We start from the raw sequence: 23,321 nt of genomic DNA on the forward strand, positions 1-23,321 counted from the left end.
CGCTAGTTTTAAAACTACCACAGCCCGTTGCTTGATAACGGTGAGAGTATCCTCATTGAAACGTTGCAGTTAATAAATCTAGTGAATGTTATCCATAAAGTTGTAGTTTACCACAGTGATATAGAATAGCACCTTTAGCAAACACGGCCGCTTATAATACCTTGGAAAACAGAAACAATTTATACTGCCTAAGAAAATAGAAAAAATCATACCCACGGGAGAGATAGGAAACTGCTATTAACATGTGTTCAAACAACGGGGAACTTTTCAAGGATCTGAAGTAATACTAAAGTAATATTATATAATACTAAATTCTAAAGCTGACCCAACGTGATTTATCACATTCACAATACTGTCTCTTTACTTCCTGATTAACATTATTAAGAAATAAAAGATTTCTATAACAGAAACACGGGAAATCCCCTCTCAAAATCCACCTCAAGTCGGAACACAAAATTCCTAGTAAGTGTCTTCCTCTTCCACCGAGGATGATATCGCAGAAAAGTTGTTTTATTTTTATTATCTTAGCGCACGCGCAGGGGTCATTATTGTGAGAGGAAACCGGAGTACCCAACTTATATACGCTCAGATCAGGGATCGAAACCACAACTCACCAGCTAGAGCTCGATGCGAGACAGTTGATTGATCTTTATTTCCCCGGTTGGTGCGGAAAGGTGGGACGTAAAATCTCCTTTCAGTTGCTTATACCCAGTACAATGTACGTATAAACTACAAATGGATAAACGCGTACGCATTAGATCTCAAGGTCTGTCAGTGTGTCAATGGGCGTGGTTTCGATTCCTCGCTTGCTCGTGGGTATTCTCCGGGTCCTCCCACTGCCAAAGACCCCTACGTGCAAGTTAATTATTGAAATAAAATTGAACCATAATATGTTAATTATATTTCACTTATAGTAATGCTCTCTCTCTCTCTCTCTCTCTCTCTCTCTCTCTCTCTCTCGCGAATCCACAAATCCATCAAGGCCAATAACTGTGGAAGTTATTAGCTGAAATCGTCATCAGGCTAATGTTGATAACATCTTTTTTTTCAAAAGATCGCATAATAAATGTAGTCCGTTCAGTGTTCACAAGAAATTACCCCAGGGATATGCGGACGGACGGATCTGTCGACGGACAGGGGCGACAGCAATATACTATCACATTTTAACGCACATTTTGTTACCATTCAGTAAATACCATACCGATACAGCTGGCATGCGTATCGGGGGGTTTCACGGGAAATCCCCCAACTAAGTAGTGCGTGACGCGACCACAATACGGAAGACAATTACTATTAAAAGCGACGTTATACACAATCACAAATAATGGTCGGTCTTTATTTGCCTATTTTCAAACCTTCTTTCATATCATTTCATTTTATTTAATGTCTCGCTATGTACACACCAACCAGGCACACCCATAAGTATACACACACATACATATATATAACAGACGTGCTGTTGATCAGAGATAGAGAGAGAGAGAGAGAGAGAGACGGGGAGAGAGATGTGGTTTAACGTCCACTCGACACAAACTAGGTCATTTCGAGACTAACATATGGTTCAATTTTATTTCCATAATTCGCTTGCGCGTCGGGGTCTTTAGCAGTGGGAGGAAACCGAAGGACCCGGAGAAAACCTACGAGGTTGGACAGGCGATCCTACTTCTTGTCACGCTGTGTCAAGTACAACCGTGGAATCGAAACCACGCCAGTTGACTCAATGACAGGCCTTATGATACAGCGCGCACGTGCTAACCACCCCCCCCCCCCCCGCCCCCGTGTGTCAAATACAACCTTAGGAGTGGTATGGAAACTACAACATGCACGTAAATCGATGACAAATCTAATTTAAAACGATTTTTGTTACGTGTTTTGCAGATTGCTATATGACAGCTGTACTTTTATTCAATAATACGTTATACAAACTACATGGTACGATGTTATGTAAACTAGACATGCTTAGAATATAGTTGTTCATATAATATATGACGGTACACTCTCTCTCTCCCTCTCTCTCTCTCCAACACATTGGCATGGCTTGCATAGACGTAGTGTTGGTTTAGCCGTTCTATTGTTAATTGTTGTAGGTAATCTCTTTGTGTGACATATATTATATTATATATATATATATATATATATATATATATATATATATGTCACGCACAGTTTGTTGTATAATACTGTATGTATATATATATATATATATATATATATATATATATATATATATCTTGTATTTCACACACACACTGTGAACCTAGAGATCCGTCTACTTTATATATATATATAATATATATATATATATGTGTATAATATATATATTTATACATAGATCCATCCACTTTATAGCCTATTTTATGACCTCCGTGTGTAACGTATTAATGCATAACATTGCTATAATATAATTTTCTATCTCTATTATATAGCTTTCTCTATTCACTATTGAATGGACTGATATGGGGGTACAACCGGGGAATCGAAACCATGTCAGTTGACTCAATCAATGACCGACTGTATGATACAGCGCGCACGGGCTAGCCATTCGGCAATCCAACTCCCATCTCTGTAAATAAATCTATGCTATAGGCCTATATATCAAATAATGTTTCTTGGGAAATTGTTAATACACTTTTTAACAGAGCTATAAGTATCTTAACCAGTCAGTTTGCTTTAAGTGCGTCATTCAAGTTGCATATCTAGTTTTAACTCAAGGTGATCTAGTTTTATAACAGCTGCAAAATGTGTCACTAGGTGACTGTACGACACTAAACATTCTAACATATGCATTGTTCGATTTGAATGAAAATCTTTAAAATCACTGGAATATCAAATATTACCTGTTGTGCACAGTAGCCTGGTTGATTTTTGAATCTTAACTGCTGTCCTGACTCGGGAAGTAAAAAACAAAACTAGAAGTAGACCGACCTCGTCCTCGTTCGTTTTTGCTATCGGAAGTATGTGTTGTGTGCAGTAGCCTGGTTGATTTTTTTAAATATTAACTGCTGTTCGGATTCCGGAAGTAAAAAGCAAAGCTACAAATAGACATCGACCTAGTGTGTTTTTTTTTCTATTGGAGGTATATTACGGCTTCGCTATCACAACTAATAGTATGGAAGAACGAACAGCTCTTTAAGTGTTCTTAATTCTTAATCCATAGCCCTTAATTCTTATTTCTTGATTTGTGGTCGTATTTCGACATTTCTATACTACAATTAAAGGACAATAATGGTGCCAGTCATTATCACATATGTGATAGAACTGGTTAAACACGTTCCAATTATTATTTTATCACAGAGATCATTGCTACGATAGATGAGTAATCAATGTTTCTACAATAGGAAGTGACGAACGCAAAAGGAAAGCACGGGTTATCCCTCTATTTAACTGACTGACGTGACGGGTGATAACAGATACATGGGAGAATTTCTGCTCACTAATAATTCCTTTGAAGACCAAAAGTTGTTGTATGGGACTGTGAAAGGATATCTGACAATTCATAAACAAAATTGACTGTCACTAGATAAGAGAACATGAAAGAAAAATAGAAAAAGTCCGTGCATTACCATGTTTTTATAAGTATAGAATGAATAAACACCCGTGAATGTAGGGACTGTTTCTATTTTCCTCGTGTCCTCTTATCTAATGACATTCAATTACTTTTTTGAATTGTCAGATATACTCTTACAGTCTCATATAACAACTTTTGGTCTTCGAAAGGATTTTTAGTGAGCAGAAATTCGCCCTTGTGTCTGTCAACACCCGTCACTTCAGCCAGTTATATAGAGGGATGACTAGTGTTTTCCTGGCACCAATCTGTATCTTTAAATCAATATTGTTTTATAAATCAGGCATGTATTGTCATATCAGATTTGTAAATTGTATTTTTGTTTAATTTAATTGTATTTTAATATAAAGATAAAGTTTATTTTAGAAAATAGAATAAATTAGCCTACATTTACATTTCATTGTTACAGACATACAACAAAAAAACAATCTCGAACAACACATTTCCAAATACCAATCTTTAAATACCAATCTTGCGAAACATTTCTCCAAAAACATTTCTGTGAGAACATGAGAAATGTGAAATGTTCGTACTCGGATGTACACATTGATGTGCACGTAAAGGGTCCCTTGACAGATGGAATTCGACACAAGAGTAGGGCATAGCGTCATGTCCGGTCAAAATTTCCCTCATAGCACACTGTATGGCGTATTTTATATAAAATGTTTTAAAACCACACAAAGTACATTCAACACACCATCCTTTATTATATCAAACGTAATGTGGTTTCGAATCCCCGGTTGTACGTGGCAAGAGTAGGGTCACCTGTCCAACCTCGTGGGTTTTCTCCGGGTCCTCCGGTTTCCTCCAACTGCTAAAGACCCCTACGCGCAAGCGAATTATGTAAATAAAAATTAAAAGCATATGTTAGTCCCGAAATGACCTAGTTTGTGTCGAGTGGACGTTAAACCCCATCTCTCTCTCTCTCTCTCTCTCTCTCTCTCTCTCAAACGTAATAAATATCAAGCTTCAAAGAGGTTTTCTTGAGAGAGAGAGAGAGAGAGAGAGAGGGGGAGAGAGAGAGAGACAGACAGACAGGGAATCCCACCAGGTTGGACAGGCGACCCTACTCCTTACCACGTCTAAGCGGGGAATGGAAACCACGCCATTTGAATCAATGACACACCTTATGATGCAACGCGCACGCTTTAACCCCAACCCACCCCCACCCCCCACCCCAGGAAATAAAAATGTAACAAAGTTCTAATTTCACCGACAAATCACTAGAAATAGTAAAATAAAATTATAATTCGCTACGCTCGGCGAGTATTTCCTATCCATCCTCATTAATAATAATTATTGATAGTCTGTGAGATTTGTACATTTATCTCATAAACCGATAGTTCCAACATCTGTATCTCTGCGACAGTTTGGTATATTTGTTTCTACATGAGGGGTTGGATGGCTGAATGGTTAGCACGTGCGCGCTGTATCATACGGTCTGTCATTGAGTCAACTGGCGTGGTTTCGAATCCCCGGTTGTACGTGACAAGGAGTAGGGTTATCTGTCCAACCTCGTAGGTTTTCTCCGGGTACTCCGGTTTCCTCCCACTGCTAAGGACCCCTACGCGCAAGCGAATTATTGAAATAAAATTGAACCATATGTTAGTCCCGAAATGACCTAGTTTGTGTCGAGTGGACGTTAAACCCCATTTCTCTCTCTCTCTCTCTAGTTTTGGAACTAGCATGTGGTTCAATTTTTTTAATTCAATAATTCAGTTGTGTGTAGGGGTCTATGGCAATGGTGAAAACGGAGGACCCGGGGTAAAGCCACGAGGTTGTACAGGTGACCCTACTCCTTGCCACGTCCAAGCGGGGAATCGAAACCACGCCTTTGACTCGATGACCGACATTGTGATCCAACGCGCACGCGCTAACTATTCATCCAATCAATCCCCTCGACTGTCTCGCTAAGCTCGTGGTCTCGTATTTGATCACGGGGTTGTCTCAGAAAGTTCATCGGGATTTCCAGGCTTGGTTCCCATATTGTCAGAGATGCAGGACGAAGGGACTGGCTGGGGAAAACGTATAGTCGTTCGGACGGGACGAAAAACTGAGGTTCCATGCGTACACATTGGCATGTACGTAAAGGATCCCTTGAAAATTGGAATTCGATATAAGAGTAGGCCGTAGTGCCGCTGTCCGGGGAAAACTTTCCTCATAGCACACCGTATGATGTATACCCGTCTTCATTAGCCCAGTTCGGACATTTGATTGGAATTTAATTGAAGAGTAGGCCGTAGTGCCGCTGTCCAGGTAAGATTTCCCTCCAAGCACAATGTTATGGCGTATGTTCATCATCATTATCCCAGTAGGATGTTAACACGTTTTCATTCCATTTAACATAAATCAAAATGTGGGGGGAAATCACACTAGGGGGGTTGGATGGCTGAATGGTTAGCGTGCGTGTCATTGAGTCGACTGGCGTGGTTTCGAATTCCCGGTTGTACGTGACAAGGAGTAGGGTCGCTTGTCCAAACTCGTGGGTTTTCTCCGGGTCCTCCAACTGCTAAAGACCCCCATGCGCAAGCGAATTGTTGAAATAAAATTAAACCATATATTAGTCCCGAAATGACCTAGTTTGTGTCGAGTGGACGTTAAACCCATCTCTCTCTCTCTCTCACACACACACTACATGTTTGTCATGCTAGTAAAGGGGAGAGAACTCCGGATAAAATTCATCGCTTGCTCGAAATCCCGTCATTCACGTCTTTCCCCACAATAGAGACAGAGAGAGACAAAACCATACCACTTGACTCAATGACAGACCTTATGGTCGGACGCATGGTCGGGGGGGGGGGGGTCATATTCCATGTGGATACAGACTACCGAAGATTAACTTCCACTGCCCAGTGTGGTTTTTTTTCTACTTATAATCGTTCCCTCTGGTCTTAAATAAAGAGAACGGCTTTTTTATTTTTTTTTATTTTATTTTATTTTTTTTTCTTAGTATATCTTATTTATTTCTAAGTTATTAATTAATTAAATCTGATACCAATATTATAGAGTTAATGTGTTGGAATTCTAACTCGTCTATTTAAAATAGCTAACTCATCTATTTAAAATAACTTACTCATCTATTATTAGGCCTATATGACGCCACGACGAAAGGCATTTCAAGATCCTAGAAGTAGTCCATGTGACAGACCGATTTTTATTACTAATTTGATGAATCAATTTAACCATGATTTTCAGTTAGCCTTAGGTCCAAAGTCTCTAAAATTGGTTGATGGACTTCCAGGTCACATTGCCAAATGTCAGTTTGGCGACCATCTTTACAACTGGCTGCCATTTTTTTATTTGAAATAGTGAAAGTCAGGGAAACTTTGATAACTCCTCAAGACCTATGGATATGTAATATGGCCCAAAATGTTCATAATATAATTCTACATCTGCTGATATATGATACATGTTGTTTAATCAATACTATCAGTTTTAAAATTTTCTGAAAAAAGGAACATTTATTATTTTTTTTTCATGATGTCTGTTCATAAGTTCACTAACAATTCTTGTTCAGGTCCATATAAGCCAAATTATCTATTTGGTCAACTAAAGTGCTTTACTAGATATCAGAAACATTGATCATAAAAAAATAATCTCTAAGATGAGTGTCCCAAATCCAAAATCCCGGATATTCAAAATGGCGACAAAATTTGCTAAAATGGCCAATTTGTCATATAATAGTCATTTCACTGTTTAATATGACATGTCATATCCAATTGAAAGGGTTTTAAGTGTTACTGAATTTAATTAACCAAAACAAAGAGTTTTAAAAATCTAAGATGGCGAATATTCAAAACGGTGGCCAGAATTTCCGTAAAATGATTAATTTTCTGTTTTAGTAGCTTATAATATGTCTTTTATAAGGTTTTTAGAGTCACTGAACTTGAAAAAAAACCCTCAAAAATGAATGTTGAATGCTAATGATAATGCTAAAAATGACACATTCTTTAGAGACTATAATATCTGGCTTATCCAACCCTTCCACCCCACTCCATAAACAATACAATGGGTAATCCGAAATTGATTATACTGGATCTCACAGATCACACGACATTCCGCCATTTTTAGCGGAGTGAGAATCATTTACGATATCACATGGGGTTTTTATTTTGATATTATGAAATCAAGGTTGAATATTAACGAATAAAGTTATAAAAATAATCCACGAGTCTAGTCAGATATATAATCGTTGTTATTTTTAACCTCTGTATACGTGGTTTAATTCATTATGATCATAATTTAAGGTTGGGCATTACGTGGTATAACTCACTATGATCATAATATAGGGTTGGCCAATATACCGTTTTTTCGGTAAATAGTGATAAGTTCATCAAGGACTTGTTTAAAAATATCGAAAACCGGTAAAGCCAAAATTATCTCGATATGATAATTATCATGTCCCAATATTGATGCTAATACACATGTTTTATAGTTAAACATTTCGCTCGCTAGCCTGGAGGTCGGGTGTTCAATCCCTGCATTGGCCGAGAAAGTTCATCCAGATTTTCCGGCGTGGTTCCCCCTTGTCAGTGATGCAGGACGGACGGCCTGGCAAGGACAGCTGTCTAGTCCTTCGGATGAGGTCCCGTGTATACACTGGAATGCCCTCATAGCACACTGTATGGCGTATGCCCGTCTTCATTAGCCCAGTATAGGAGCAGAACAATTGGACGTTAAACACCATTTCATTTCATTTCAACATTTCGTTTTACTTATCTTCACAACACTAGGATCTGGAAGAGTTGTTATATACAAATAAAAAAACGAAACGAAAATAGATCTGTATTTTAGTCAGATTGAATAACAGTCTGTCAATTAGGTAAATATTTATATGAATCCAAGGAGATATCTATTCAAATTATTCAATTAAAATTGTTTGCGGTTATGAGGTGCATTTCGGTTGACGTCATATGTTTAATATTAACTTTATGTATATCTATATATAAATTATTTTAAATATTTTAATAGGTTTTTAATGAGAGTAGTAATACAGACAGCTGCTAACATTCACTAAGTTTATTAAATACAAAATTTTGATGAGGGTACCCCCATCATTATCAACCATAATGAATGATATCCATGAAGCTGTTATTATTATTATGATTTAAAGATGCGAATATTATTTCTGTAGATTCAAATATTATATAAGTTAGTATTTATATGGCAAGCGAGGGGTTGGGGGTTGGATGACCTAGTGGTTAGCACGTGCGCGCTGTTTCATAAGGTCTGTCATTGAGTCAACTGGCATGGTTTCGATTCCCCGGTTGTACGTGACAAGGAGTTGTGTCGCCTGTTCAGCCTCGTGGGGTTTCTCCGGGTTCTCCGGTTTCCTCCCACTGCTAAAGACCCCTACGCGCAAACGAATTATTGAAATAAAATTGAAATGACCTAGTTTGTGTCGAGTGGACGTTAAACCTGATTTCTCTCTCTCTCTCTCCCTGCACAGAAAAGACCACGTTTCAGTATCTTTAAAACAAACCTTAAAACTCAATTATTTGAGAAAAATTTCAATTGAATGATAATTCTGTTTCAAAGTATAAATTTCTTACATAATTTTAACATATTAATATGGCGGTTAGAACGACCCGTTACTTATTTCTTATTCGTTTATTTACATTATGTATATTGTTTATATAAATTTTCTTCGTCATGCAACACGTACCTTATTATATTCTTGAAATATCACTAGTAAATAAATGAAATGAAATGGGGTTTAACGTCCTACTGTTCTGCTCCGAACTGGGCTAATGAAAACGGGCATACGCCATACAGTGTGCTATGAGGGTAATTTTGCCCGGGCAGCGGCGCTACGGCCTACTTTTATATCGAATTCCAACTGCCAAGGGATCTTTTACGTGCACGGCAATGTGTACACGGGACCTCGGTTTTTCGTCACATCCGAACGACTAGACAGCTGTCCAGACTTATTATACTTAGTCGAGGCGCTATTTTACTTTTGTCGGAGATATTACTTCGCTGGAAGCTGACTTTAAATAAAGCTATTTCACAAACGTTCAGTTACAACCAAGGAATCAAGTAAAACCGTCTAGTTAGAATCAAATGAAACTGTCTAGCCCTACGTCAAAGGAAATAAAAGATATTTACCTGCGACTTGTTGTTCCAGTTGTAAATTTACATCCTAGGAATAGAGTGGAATGTTCAACTGCGTCAAGTCATCTATGCAGATATATAAAAATAAACAACCACGCGCAGTGAATAGTTTGAACAACGCAAAAAGATATTAATCATCTTAATAGCAATCACGAAGTCATACATTGAAGTGGGGGGAATTGTACTTTTTAAGGCGACCACTCCCTATTTATTACGCAATAGGCCTATGATAACGCAAGAATAAAATGGGAGTGTTCTTAACCATTTTAGACTGTGCCTTTAATCATGTAATATTTTTCTAGTCCCAAAAAAAATCCCAGTCCAAATATCAGGAAGCAGTCTTAAAATATTTTTGTTTAAAGTTTCGTGAATAAAAGAACCGTTGTATTCATTATTTTTTTTAAATGTGTCAGGTGTTCAAGGGAGATAACTCTCTTTTATGAATTTATGGATGCAGCCCACAACTAATTGCACCACCCAAATTTTGTTTTTGTTGAACATTTTTCACTACAGACAGAGCAATAAATGGGTAACCACTGACGTTTTAATATACGCAAACTATAAGAAGCATAATAAACACGTGTACCTATCCGCCAAACATATCATCATAACCAACCTCGTAACTCTGTTATCCTTCCGCCATGGTTAATTACCAAAACAAGCTCGAAAATGCTAAATCATCTCTTCTTTGATTCTATGCCGAAAATCAGCAAAACTGACCGCAGGAAGAGAGAGAGACAGACAGACAGATATAGAGAAAGGGGGGGGGGGGGTAGAGGGAGGGGCATTGCTATCAGTAGACGAATTACAAATAATTTATCAGCATTCCGGTTTTAACATTTAGATTATTATTATTATTTAGGAGGACTGAAATTTTCGAAGGTTTCGACACCCTTTGCAGACGGTATTAACAAGTCGGCGCCACAATTTTTTTTAATTAAATCCAACCCTGGAGATTATCTACCCTACCGTTGATGTTTTGGTTTTATTTTTCATTAATTAAATGTTTGATAATTAATTAGAGAAAATTAGAGAATTAAGCCTTTAAAAATAATGATATAGTGCGCTATGGGGGATATTTTGCCCGGAAATGGGGTTTAACGTCCTACTGTTCTGCACTGACTGGGCTAATGAAGACGGGTATACGCCATACGGTGTGCTATGCGGGTAATTTTGCCTGACCAGTGGCGCTACGGCCTAATTTTATTTCAAATTCCAACTGTCAAGTGTTCTTTTACGTGCACGTTAGCGATTTTTTTTGTCCCAGCATTTATATTTACATTAATAGTCCGGTCTTTAGCGCCGTATTATAATTACAAATTTTATAGCGCACAGCTGCAACATGTGCGTATTAATTGGAAAAGTTAATTAATGTCGAATTAAGAATTTAGAAAACATTTCAGGCCTAAAGAAATACTTGCAATAGGCAGATTTAGCGCTTACATAATGTATGTTTAAATAAATAAGTCTTTAGTTTTTAAAGTAGCAATAGCAGTGACATTGCGAATTTGAGGTGGTCATTTTTTCAATAACAATGGTGCTAGTACATAAAATGACAGGTGTCCAAATGATGAGAGAGAGAGAGAGAGAGAGAGAGAGAGAGAGAGAGAGAGAAATGGGATTTAACGTCCGCTCGACACAAACTAGGTCATTTCGGGACTAACATATGGTTTTTAATTTTATTTCAATCATTCGCTTGCGCGTAGGGGTCTTTAGCAGTGGGAGGAAACCGGAGGACCCGGAGAAAACCCACGAGGTTGGACAGGCGACCCTACTCCTTGTCACGTACAACCGGGGATTCAAAACCACGCCAGTTGACTCAATGACAGGCCTTATGATAGAGCACGCACGTGCTAACCATTCGGCCATCCACCCCCCCCCCCCAAAAAAAAAAAATTATAAGAGCGTTTTATAAGTAACTAGCAGGATACCCGGTTTCGCTCGGGGGTCATAACTCCGAAACCGAAAGTGGTAGACTAACGCCACCTGGCCTATGTTACTCCCCGGTCCGAGCTACCCCTATACCCCAAATTTCAGACTCGGGGCGGACCTAGTGTAGCCGCCAACCCCGAACAGACAGACAGACAGACAGACAGACAAACGACAATCACAAATATATATATAGATGATATGTCAGTAGAGAATCGGGGGGGGGGGGGGCGGGGGCAGGGTTCTAGAGTGTCACGCTTCCACCTCTAGCTGGTCGGTCACCTCTGGCTTGCAGTTGTGGTTTCGATTTCTAGTGTGAGCGTATGTGGCTTTTCTCCGGTTTCCTCCCACAGGAAAGACCTCTGCGTGTGCGCGAAGATAATAAAAATGAAAAACAAGACTTGTCTGCGATAGTTCACCTTCGGTGGAAGCGGACGTTAAATAAATTAAGTACTGGACGTTAAATAAATTATGTGAATTGTGGGCAAATATCATTTGCTTGATAAAGACGAGAGTATCCTCGTCGAAACGTCGCTTAGTATTAAACTCAGTAATTGTGTATCCATAAAATTATACCTTGTGTTAACATCTAAACAGTTAAACACAAGCATTGACGGTGAGATCCAGGGGGGTGGATGGGCGAATGGTATAGCACGAGCGCGCTGTATCATGAGGTCTGTCATTGAGTCAACTGGCGTGGTTTCGAATCCCCGATTGTACGTGACAAAGAGAGTAGGGTCGCCCGTCCAACCTCGTGGGTTTTCTCCGGGTCCTCCGGTTTCTTCCAACTGCTAAAGACCCCTACGCGCAAGCGAATTATTGAAAAAAAATTAAACCATATGTTAGTCCCGAAATTATCTAGTTTGTGTCGAGTGGACGTTAAACCCCATTTCTCTCTCTCTCTGACAGTAAGATCCAAACATGGAGTTAAATTTAAGAGGTATTGTATATACTGTAACTTACCTAATACGATGAAAATACGTTTCTGCTTGTCCACACAATATTTATCAAGTTAACATATAGAAAATAATTAAACAACTGACTATAGGAAATTAGATTGGAATCGACGCATTGCATGATATATGTGAAAAACCCCTTGCTAAAGTCTATATATAGACGAGGTGACACGTGGCCAACATATTTAGGTATTTTTTTATATAACTTATGTAATAACAGTAAGTATATAATACTATCATAGTGTCTATATCACATTAACTTAAATTTACAGAGAAAGAGAAATTAGGTTTAACGTCCACTCGACACAAACTAGGTCATTTCGGGACTAACACATGGTTCAATTTTATTTAAATAATTATTTATTCATTTTTTTTTTTATTTTTTTTTTTATTTTTTGACTTTTTCATTTTGTACAGTTTTAAAAGTGTATATGAACTATGGTTGACAATATAAAATCTTTTAGATATCTTAATAAATTAATTAATTTTTTTAGTTTATTTTGAGATTAAAGTAACGTAAGGTTGATTAGTCAAGATATTTATTAATGCGTAATTTGCGTAGAGAATTAGCGTGTGGACCTATTTATAGAGGCGAGATTAAACAATATCTATATTTAGCACAGTTGGTCGTTAAATTGGAGTTATCTCCCTTTAATAACAATCCGAATATTTTTCACGCTCATTGTTTCCTTGCAATCACAGTGTTAGACAATTCTTGTGTAAAGGCGATATTAGGCGACGTAAAAACTACATCGGATTACAGCAACCAGTCCCCGGGAAAATATAACGTTTGAACCGCGAGAATCGCCATGGAAACGTGCCTGAGTAATAAACATGTAGCCTAGAGTTATTTCATCAAGCCATATGTTTCATACACATGCACGGTTGAAGGGATTAAAATAAAACTTCTTACTACTGATTAAAATAAAACTTCTTACTACTGCTTGCCTATATATTATCCCTTCAAGTGCCTGTGGTTTCATACTATTGAGAAACATTCGTGATAATATGCACAAATTGTATCAGTTTAATTTCAATTATTTCCTGGTTTTTGAAACACAAAAAAAAAGTTTAAAAAAATGGAATAGTAAATATTTTGTGTGATGCTTAAACATGCATTATGCAAGAGCTAAATCTGATTATTGCAAGTCTTAATTTAGGCTTCAGATGTTATAGAAATTATCAATTAGATCTTTTTTTAAACAACAAGACCAAAATCAACTCTTTAGACCCACGGATGGCTCGGCTACAGCTCGGATTTAAATAGGATTTCACTAATTGATTAAATCAGATAAGAGGTAACCTGATGAAAATACGTCAGTTAGATCGAGGCTAAATGATAGAGTGTACTTAGCGAGGCCGCTGTAAAGCGTTTCCGTATGCCATTGAAAACTTTACTTGATAATCGAGATAAGTAGGTGGAGTTAACGCCTGTCAATCAAACGTTCAGCGTAGGTGAAGACACATTTCGCTACCATTTCTAGGCAAATATTACAACGATGATAACTATGTTCAGAATAAAGTAATTTGACTGAATTTTTCAATATATTCTTCTTTCATCATCTACTTTTGAACTGTTATAGCAAGAATGGCCAACTCTCTATAAATATCTCCCATAATGTATCTTTAATTAGGTGGTCTAGAAAGAGTTAATATATCGTAGAAGTGGTATCGGACGGTCTAGAAAGAGTAAAATTATCATACTCAGTGCTAGAAGTGGTATCAGGTGGTCTAGAAAATTAAATATATCATACTCAGTGCTAGGAGTGGTATCAGATGGTCTAGAAAGGGTAAGCAAATACTAACACATATTCAACACAACCAACTGTTTGTAGCTAAACGAATCTGAACTTGGATTTTAGAAGCCAGAGCTAAAAGAAGGTTTGGAAAAGAAAAACTATTTACCTGGAGTTAAAACTATTTACCTGAATTTGAAAATTATTCTTAATTCATAGAGTCGTCTTCAGATTCGGGAATCGAAAAAAAAACCTGAAGAAAACAGAAAAAAACACGCAAATAAGAAAACCTGGTTATAATCCCTTGATGTTAGCGACTTTCAATATCGAATTATAACCAAACATTATTAACAAGGCCCACTACTCAAATTCGAAATGTTACTGGGTGTTCTAGAAAGGGAGAGCACATCCTGCCAAGTATACAATACCCAATAAATAGTTTACTTATAAGTTGACGCATCAAAAACTATTGACGAATTACATAATAATACTGTATACCGTTATATATGGCGGGGTATCAGGTTCAAAATGCAATCTGCAGTTGAAAGTAGAAAATAAAAAGCAAAAGAGAAAATTCTTATCCAAAATGGACATTTTCGTGTGGGAAACATATACCGCTCGTGCTTTTCAACCTAATACGTCCACCTTTTCAACTTTAAGTCGTAAATATTCTACTTTCAACAACAGAATTTCTACTTTCAACAACAGAATTTCTACTTTACTTTCAACAACAGAATTTCTACTTTCAATAATCAACTTTTGACATTCGACTTTCAACTTCAGATTTTCTACTCAAGATTTTCTGCTCGAGATTTTCTCCATGCATATTACGGAAAGAAAATCTGCAGTTGAACCTGTATAATTCTCTATACATACTGTATTCACTATAACATCGGTATTATACTGGGTCTTAACTCTACAGGAAGCAATATTAACATTATCGTAGTTTTATATTTCGATACAGCTATATGTAGGCTGACTACAGACTGTAGTCTACTTCCTCCTGAAAACTAAAACCATTCATGTTGGCGGAAATAAAAACAAGAAAAAGCACGCTGATTCATTACCATTACCATTTAAAGATACATGGGAGATTAGATACAGAGCTGGCAGTTCGCACTATAATAGTGATAATGTAATGGGAATGTGCTGAAAATGTTAGCCAAATTGATCCACTCTGAAGATACATTATGGGAGATTAGATACAGAGTTGGCAGTTCTCACTATAATAGTTAAAAACTAAATAATTTTCTGAAAAATTTAGTCAAATTGATCCACTCTGAACCGAGAATTTAGCGATTAAATTTTCGGCCTAGCCTCGATAATCATTACGAAAGTCGGTGCTATAAAAACATAGTCTCGATTATCCAGTTTTTGATTTAATCATCAATGAGCGTTGAGCAGCAGATTGTGTTCTAATCCAGTAAATATCCTGGGCTAGCGATGACATCAAGAGTTGATTATGGTTTGGATAAGTCAATTAATGTCTAATTAATAATTTATATAACATGTCAGGCCTAAAGAAAGACCTGTAATGGGCAGATTTAGTTTTTTGCATAATGTATGTTTAATCACATCAAATCAGCTTTAAAGATTCACGGGAGGTTGGATGGCTGAATGGTTAGCGTGCGCGCGCTGTATCATAAAGTCTATCATTGAGTCGACTCCCCGGTTGTACGTGACAAGGAGTAGGGTCGCCTGTCCAACCTCGTGGGTTTTCTCCGGGTCCTTCGGTTTCCTCCCACTGCTAAAGACCCCTACGCGCAAGCGAATTATGTAAATAAAATTAAACCATATGTTAGTCCCGAAATGACCTAGTTTGTGTCGAGTGGACGTTAAACCCCATTTCTCTCTCTCTCTCTCTCTCTCTCTCTCTCTTAAAGATTCACACTAATGTCATTTCGGGATTAACATACGAGCGTATTATGGTGTAATTTTGATTCCAATAATTAGATAAGTGAGTTGAGCAATGGGCGTTTTTTTTTTTTGTTGGTTTTTTTTTATTGTATCTGTTTACTTCCATTTCCTTTCTTTGATCTGACCAATAAAAAAAGTGTCTTATGTATGATATCAACCAATGATAATGGCCGAAGCCAAACTTGAAACACATACAAGGAAGTTATCTACTACAACCCTTAGACTGGATGGTACAACCCTGCGATTCTCGTTAGTCGGCGTGATGTCACAGATCACGTGATAACACGCCGCCATATTTGTTTGGGGTAAAATTCCAATGACCCGGAAGTTTGTTAGTTTTATGTAAATATTTATTTATTGTTGTACAAATATCGTATTGTTGGGCGGAAGATGTTGAAGGAATATGAAGAGTGATTGTCCCCGGGCGTTTAAAAAACCTATTTCACACAATTAAACAACCTTGTGTAATGTAGGTCATTGGAATTTACACCCGGAAAGAAATAATTTATCTAAAGTGGACTAAAGATTTTTCCTTGTTTGCATTAATATATGGCCTTGTAAAAACGACAAGTTATTGGTATAATGCTATACCTATGTCCTCGGAGAGAGAGGGAGAGGGAGAGAGAGGGGGGCGAGAGAGAGAGGGGGGCGAGAGAGAGAGGGGGAGAGCGAGAGAAACTAGGTCATTTCGAGACTAACATATGGTTCAATTTTATTTCAATAATTCGCTTGCGCTTAAGGGATCGTTAGCAGTGGGAGGAAACCAGAGGACCCGGAGAAAAACCAGGAGGCTGGAAGGCGATCCTAATCCTTGTCACGTGCAACCAGTTAATGGATATAGGCTAAACTCAAAAAGCATTTCTCCCGAAGAACGAGTGCAATTAATAAAGCTTGGGTACGAAAACGCTATCCCAGTTAGATCAACTGACTCAGAGTACTAATGCGGGATAACACGTCCGACAGGATAGTTAAATATTGGAACTTTCGTTACCCATTACCTAGTCATGGAAAATCACAAACGATACGGGCCGTGATATAAATAAAGTATACGTGTCATCAATATAAATTCAACTTGATTTACCAGACGGACACAATGTGATTACTGACAAAACTGACTTTGAAGAGTATATTTTAGTTACGTTAAACTTGTCATTGAATATGCCTAAAAATTATAATTGTATGATATACATTTAAATACAGTTATTTAAATAAAGGGAGACAATAATATTCAACAATACTGGATACTGTATTATGGAACATTCCTTCTGTGGGAATTTTTCATTTTTTAAAAATCCCTTTATCACCAAACTAGCAAATGACTACTTATAATCTATTGAAAACACTCTCCACTTTCGTGTTTAGGACCATTTGCGCATAGAACATTTGTTTGTTTACAATATTATATGAATAATTGCTAATTTTCATTATTTACCTTTCAGAAGTCGGCCATGCTTGATTCAAGCCTCAAGTTTTCGCTACGTGCGACTGCGAGTTTACGTAGTTGAAGCGAAATCAAGCCTTCAATTGAAGATGTTGGTAGCTATAATTTGAAGCAATTCTTAACAGGCAATTCAAACATTTTGATTTAACAATTCCCCAAAAGACATAAATGAGTATAAAGGAAATATTCTATAAAAAGCCTGTTTCATAACTGAGTAGACGGAAATATTCTACAACAGTTCTGTTTCAGATTTGAGTTTCCGTGTATAAACGACTTGTGGTACTCAGGACATCACTTGTAGCACCTAACGTGTACGACCTAGCGTGTACGACCTAACATGTAGGACCTAACGTCTAGGACCTAACTTGTACGACCTAACGTGTACGACCTAACTGTACGATCTTACTTGTATGACCTCCCGATTTAAGCCAACTGGTAACACGATACAAGAATATATTGTGTGGCGCGCTTTTTTACTGCTTCTTCTCCTGTCTTTCGCCACGAAATGGTGTAGCGGTTTGGTAGTGTGAGGAATTCTGCTGCAACTGTTGCTCAGGACCGATACCCCGGTAATTTCTCTGCCACCAGTGATCTATTGGCCGATCACAAGCCGTTTAAAGTAGAGCCTCTTCAGAGGAGAAGGCGGACTAGCTAAAAAGTAGTTGTGCTATGTTCGTCTCTCTCTCTCTCTCTCTCCCTCTTCGAACAAACGGAACAAAACTGTATAATAAAACTATAAAGTTTTATTATGTATAATAACATATATACAGGTAAGTTGTAATGGACTGGGAAAACTCTTTTATACTATTTATAAAGAGGCGAACTGTCCCAGCTCAAGCCGTTCTGTGATCTGTTCTGTGTAATAGCTAAAAGCTATACTGTTCATTAACTGCAAACAGTTAAAGGCTGTATCTTTTCATTAAACGCAAGCGTTTAAAGTCTGTATCTGTTCATTAGATGCAAGCATCTAAAGGCTGTAGCTGTTTTTAAACTGCGGGCAGTTTAAAGTCTGTTCATTAGATGCAAGCATCTAAAGGCTGTGTGCTCAAAGAGCAATCCTCGAGAACTATAGGTGTATTTACTAGAGCTTCGCTTCGACCCTGGAGACGGATATCCCAGTGGGAACAACTGACCCAGGGTACTAGTGCTGGATAACACGTTCGCCTGGCCGTCTCGACAGGATGGCCTCGATTCTGAGAATTCATTCTCACTTCATGCTCCTTATGTAAACAAAGTATACATTGTCAACAATATAAATACAACATTATTTAACAGATGGACATAATGTGATTTATGATGAGTTTCAGTGGCGGATTAAGCTCCACCAAGGCCTGAGGCGGCAGTTGCTGGAGGGCCTATTTAGTTTTTAAAGGTAGTTGCTAACATTAAAAACGGGATTCGTTACTGAGGTTATCCAGGGGCCTACAATCGCGTCATAACTAGTATGACGTCTTAGACTATACTAAGCCAAAGTCGTTTGATATTGGTAATGTAACTTTATATGCCCATAAATGACGTCACGTGGATACAATATATTAAGCAAGACATAACCAAAAACTTACAAGGATTTAACGTACATTGTAGACCTACGTTTAAAAGATAAGATCAGATCTCCAAACAATAGGTCCTATTTAAAATGGCGTGGGCCTTATTAATTTCGGGTCAGAGCCTATCTTGATTCCCGTTGGGCCTAATCCCTACCCCCCTAGCATTCATTGTCTATGCGTATTTAATCGTATCAGACAAGTCTAAAAAAATTTTTTTACAAAACCTTTGGGCCTGAGGCTGCAGCCTCATCAGCCTCACTGATAATCCGCTACTGATTAGTTTGATATACAAAAGTATTATTTAGTTACGTTTAATAAGTTATAGGGTATGCACATAAATTATAATTGCATGCTATATATTCAAATTCAGCTATTTAAGTAAAGGGGAGATAATAATACTCAATAATATTAGACAATTTATTATCGTACATTTCCAACAAAATAGATTATATAATAGGGATATAAACTCACTAATGGTATGCTAAATAACAAGACATGGGTTTCTATTAAATTATAAAATTAAACATAATATATGGCAGATAGCAATATTATTATAAAACTTAGAAAGAGTCTGTCAACATACTATTCACACAGTTATCAAATATCCTTTCCCTCACTATATAAAACTACAGTGACCTATATCTAAATATAGCTGTTATCAGTCTCGACTATTTAGGCATCTACAGACTATAAATAAAACAATACTAACAAAATGAAACTAGCTTTGCCACACTTGTAGGTGGGGAGAGCACAATAGCATGACCTGACATGATGCGGTGTCTAGTCGTTCGGATGGGACCAAAACATAGGTCCCGTGTACAACCCTTGCGGCAGAAACTGATAAAGAATACCCGCTGTCTGGGCATAATTATTTACTGATAGCATACTGCATGGTGTGGTACACCAGCCTTACAATGGAGGACAATAGGAATTGGTCCACCAACCATACAATGGGGGATAGTAAGAATTGTTACACCAACCTTACAATCGAGGATAGTAAGAATTGTACACCAACCTTACAATGGAGGATAGTAAGTATTGATACACTTACCTTACAATGGAGGGAAGAAAGAATTGGTACACCATCCTTACAATGGATGACAGTAAGAATTGGTACACCAACCTTACAATGGAGGATAGTAAGAATTGTTACACCAACCTTACAATGGAGGATAGTAAGAATTGTACACCAACCCCCACAACGAAGAACAGTTATAATTGGTATACCATCCCACAATGGCTGACAGTAAGAATTGGTACACTAACCTTATAATGGGTGAAAGTAAAAATTGGTACACCAACCTTACAATGGAGGGTAGTAAAAATTGGTACACCAACCTTACAATGAAGGACAGTAAGAATTGGTACACTTACCTTACAATGGATGACAGTAAGAATTGGCACATTTACCTTACAATGGATGACAGTAAGAATTGGTACACCAACCTCACAATGGATGACAGTAAGAATTAGCACACCAACCTTACAATGGCAGACAGTAAGAATTGGTACACCAACCTTACAATGGCTGACAGTAAGAATTGGTACACCAACCTTACAATGGCTGACAGTAAGAATTGGTACATCAACCTTACAATGGCTGACAGTAAGAATTGGTACATCAACCTCACAATGAGGCACAGTAAGAATTGGTACACCACCCTTACAATGGATGACAGTAAGAATTGGTACACCAACCTTACAATGGAGGACAGTAAGGATTGGTACACCAACATTACAATGTAGGACAGTAAGAATTGGTACACCACCCTTACAATGGAGGGAAGTAAGAATTGGTACATCAACCTCACAATGGAGGACAGTAAGAATTGTTACACCAGCCTTACAATGGAGGACAGTAAGAATTGGTACATCAACCTTACAATGGTTGACAGTAGGAATTGGTACATCAACCTCACAATGGGGGACAGTAACAATTGGTACACCATCCTTACAATGGAAAACAGTAAGAATTGTTACACCAACCTTACAATGGAGGATAGTAAGAATTGGTCCACCAACCTTACAATGGAGGATAGTAAGAATTGGTCCACCATCCTTAAAGTGGATGACAGTAAGAATTGGTACACCATCCTTACAATGGAGGATAGTAAGAATTGGTCCACCATCCTTACAATGGGTGACAGTAAAAAGTGGTACACCAACCTTACAATGGGGGATAGTAAGAATTGTTACACCAACCTTACAATGGGGGATAGTAAGAATTGCACACCAACCTCCACAATGAAGGACAGTTATAATTGGTATACCACCCCACAATGGCTGACAGTAAGAATTGGTATACCAACCTTACAATATAGGACAGTAGGAATTGGTCCACCAACCTTACAATGGCTGACAGTAAGAATTGGTACATCAACCTCACAATGGGGGACAGTAAGAATTGGTACACCATCCTTAAGAAGTGGTACACTAACCTTACGAAGTAGGTCAGTAAGAATTGGTACATCAACCTCACAATGGGGGACAGTAAGAATTGGTACACCATCATTACAATGGGGGACAGTAAGAAGTGGTACACCAACCTTACGAAGTAGGTCAGTAAGAATTGGTATACCACCCGTATAATGGAGGACAGTAAGAATTTTACACCCCAGACACCAAACTTAGGTGGGTGGGGACTATTGTCTGCCAGTATTTCATGATTTTATCAAAATGTTATGATGTGTACACAACAGCCTGATCCACGCATGTTTATTACGTGCGATTTTATATACATACGTGTCCCACTTGAAAATTACAGAAAATATGATATTGAAAATGTTAATTAGAAATGACCTGTAGCAGATATTTGGATATGTATGGTTGTTAATTTAATATGTGAATATCTCTAAATTGTTTCATGAACAAATGAATGAATGAATGAATGAATGATGTTATTATAATAAATAGTTCATCTAACCTTGTACAATAGTTGTATATATATATTTGACGGGTCAACCTGGCATCTGCACGGAATCAATGTACGTGTAATATATTCATATAATGGACTTCCCAGTGACTATTTATAGATATTACACATTACTAACAGATATAAATAGGCGATCTAAATTGCCAAGCGCGAAGAGAGAAAGAGAGAGAGAGAGAGAGAGAGGGGGGGGGGCTTAACGTCCACTTCAACGTCATTTCGGGGCTAATATATGGTTCACTTTTTAATTTAATAATACGCTTGCGCGTAGGGATCTTTAGGGTCGGAGGACCCTCAGAAAACTCACGACCCTACTCCTTGTTACGTACAACCGGGGAATCGAAACTACACCAGTTGACTCATTGACATACCTTATGATACAAAGCACACGGCCATCCACCCCGCGTCAAGAGAAGAAATTTGAAAGCTAGCCAATATGGTTAAATAGAGCCAGTACGAGAAGGAGAATATTTTTATTTGTATTCTAGCCATCTTCTGTTCAACCACGTGGGTTTTCTAGGGTCTTCTGGCTTCCTCCCACTGCTAAAAAAAAACCTACGCGCAAGCGAATTATTGAAATAAAATTAAACCATATGTTAGTCCCGAAATGACCTCGTTTGTGTCGAGTGGACGTTAAACTCCATTTCTCTCTCTCTTCTCTCTCTCTCTCTCGCCATCTTTCTGGGCATTGCGAAGAAAAATCATAAAGTTTCTCAAACTTCTGCATCCCTACCTGTGGCATCCCTACCTGCATGTGGTATCCTAGGATATACATTGTCAGTTTCATCGTGATATAATGCATATGTTATGTAGGTAATATATCGATCCAAATATCCTGTGTGTGAATAAATGACTACCAATGAGATAAAATGAAATGGGGTTTAACATCATATTGTTCTGCCTCGACTGAGCTAATGAACACGGACATACGCCATGGCATAGGGAGTGTAATAATATTGTCTCTCAGACCATATTATGTCCTTGACCAAGTGTATAGACCAACGGAAATGGATGATGTACAGTTTGATAAACACATCTTATTTGATGTCAAAATAAATCGTATCCTCTCTTCTCTATGAAACGGCATCAACGGTGATAAAAAGTATTTTATTGGACTAATTAAGCAATAACTCCTGCTGGTATCTATTCCATATTTGGGAATTTAGTAAGTCTATGACGTGTAGGCA

At 37.8% G+C, this 23,321-nt stretch overlaps 1 protein-coding gene across 5 annotated transcripts in view; it reads right to left on the reverse strand.

Moving 5' to 3' along the window:
- The window catches only part of LOC126826749 (serine/threonine-protein kinase TBK1), a 47,645-nt gene that overhangs the window by 23,031 nt on the left and 1,293 nt on the right, over positions 1–23,321 (reverse strand). For 2 of the 5 annotated variants that reach the window (XM_050555825.2, XM_050555821.2), the window contains exon 1: positions 9,674–9,745. The gene's annotated coding sequence lies outside the window, so the exon portion shown is untranslated. Of the gene's footprint in view, positions 1–2,837; positions 3,038–9,673; positions 9,746–12,571; positions 12,705–14,489; positions 14,554–23,321 lie in introns of those variants that run through there. The other 3 variants (XM_050555822.2, XM_050555824.2, XM_050555823.2) reach the window with 3 other exon arrangements.

Source organism: Patella vulgata, chromosome 7 (genome assembly GCF_932274485.2).
Source record: "Patella vulgata chromosome 7, xgPatVulg1.2, whole genome shotgun sequence".
NCBI classification, from domain to species: Eukaryota; Metazoa; Mollusca; class Gastropoda; family Patellidae; genus Patella; species Patella vulgata.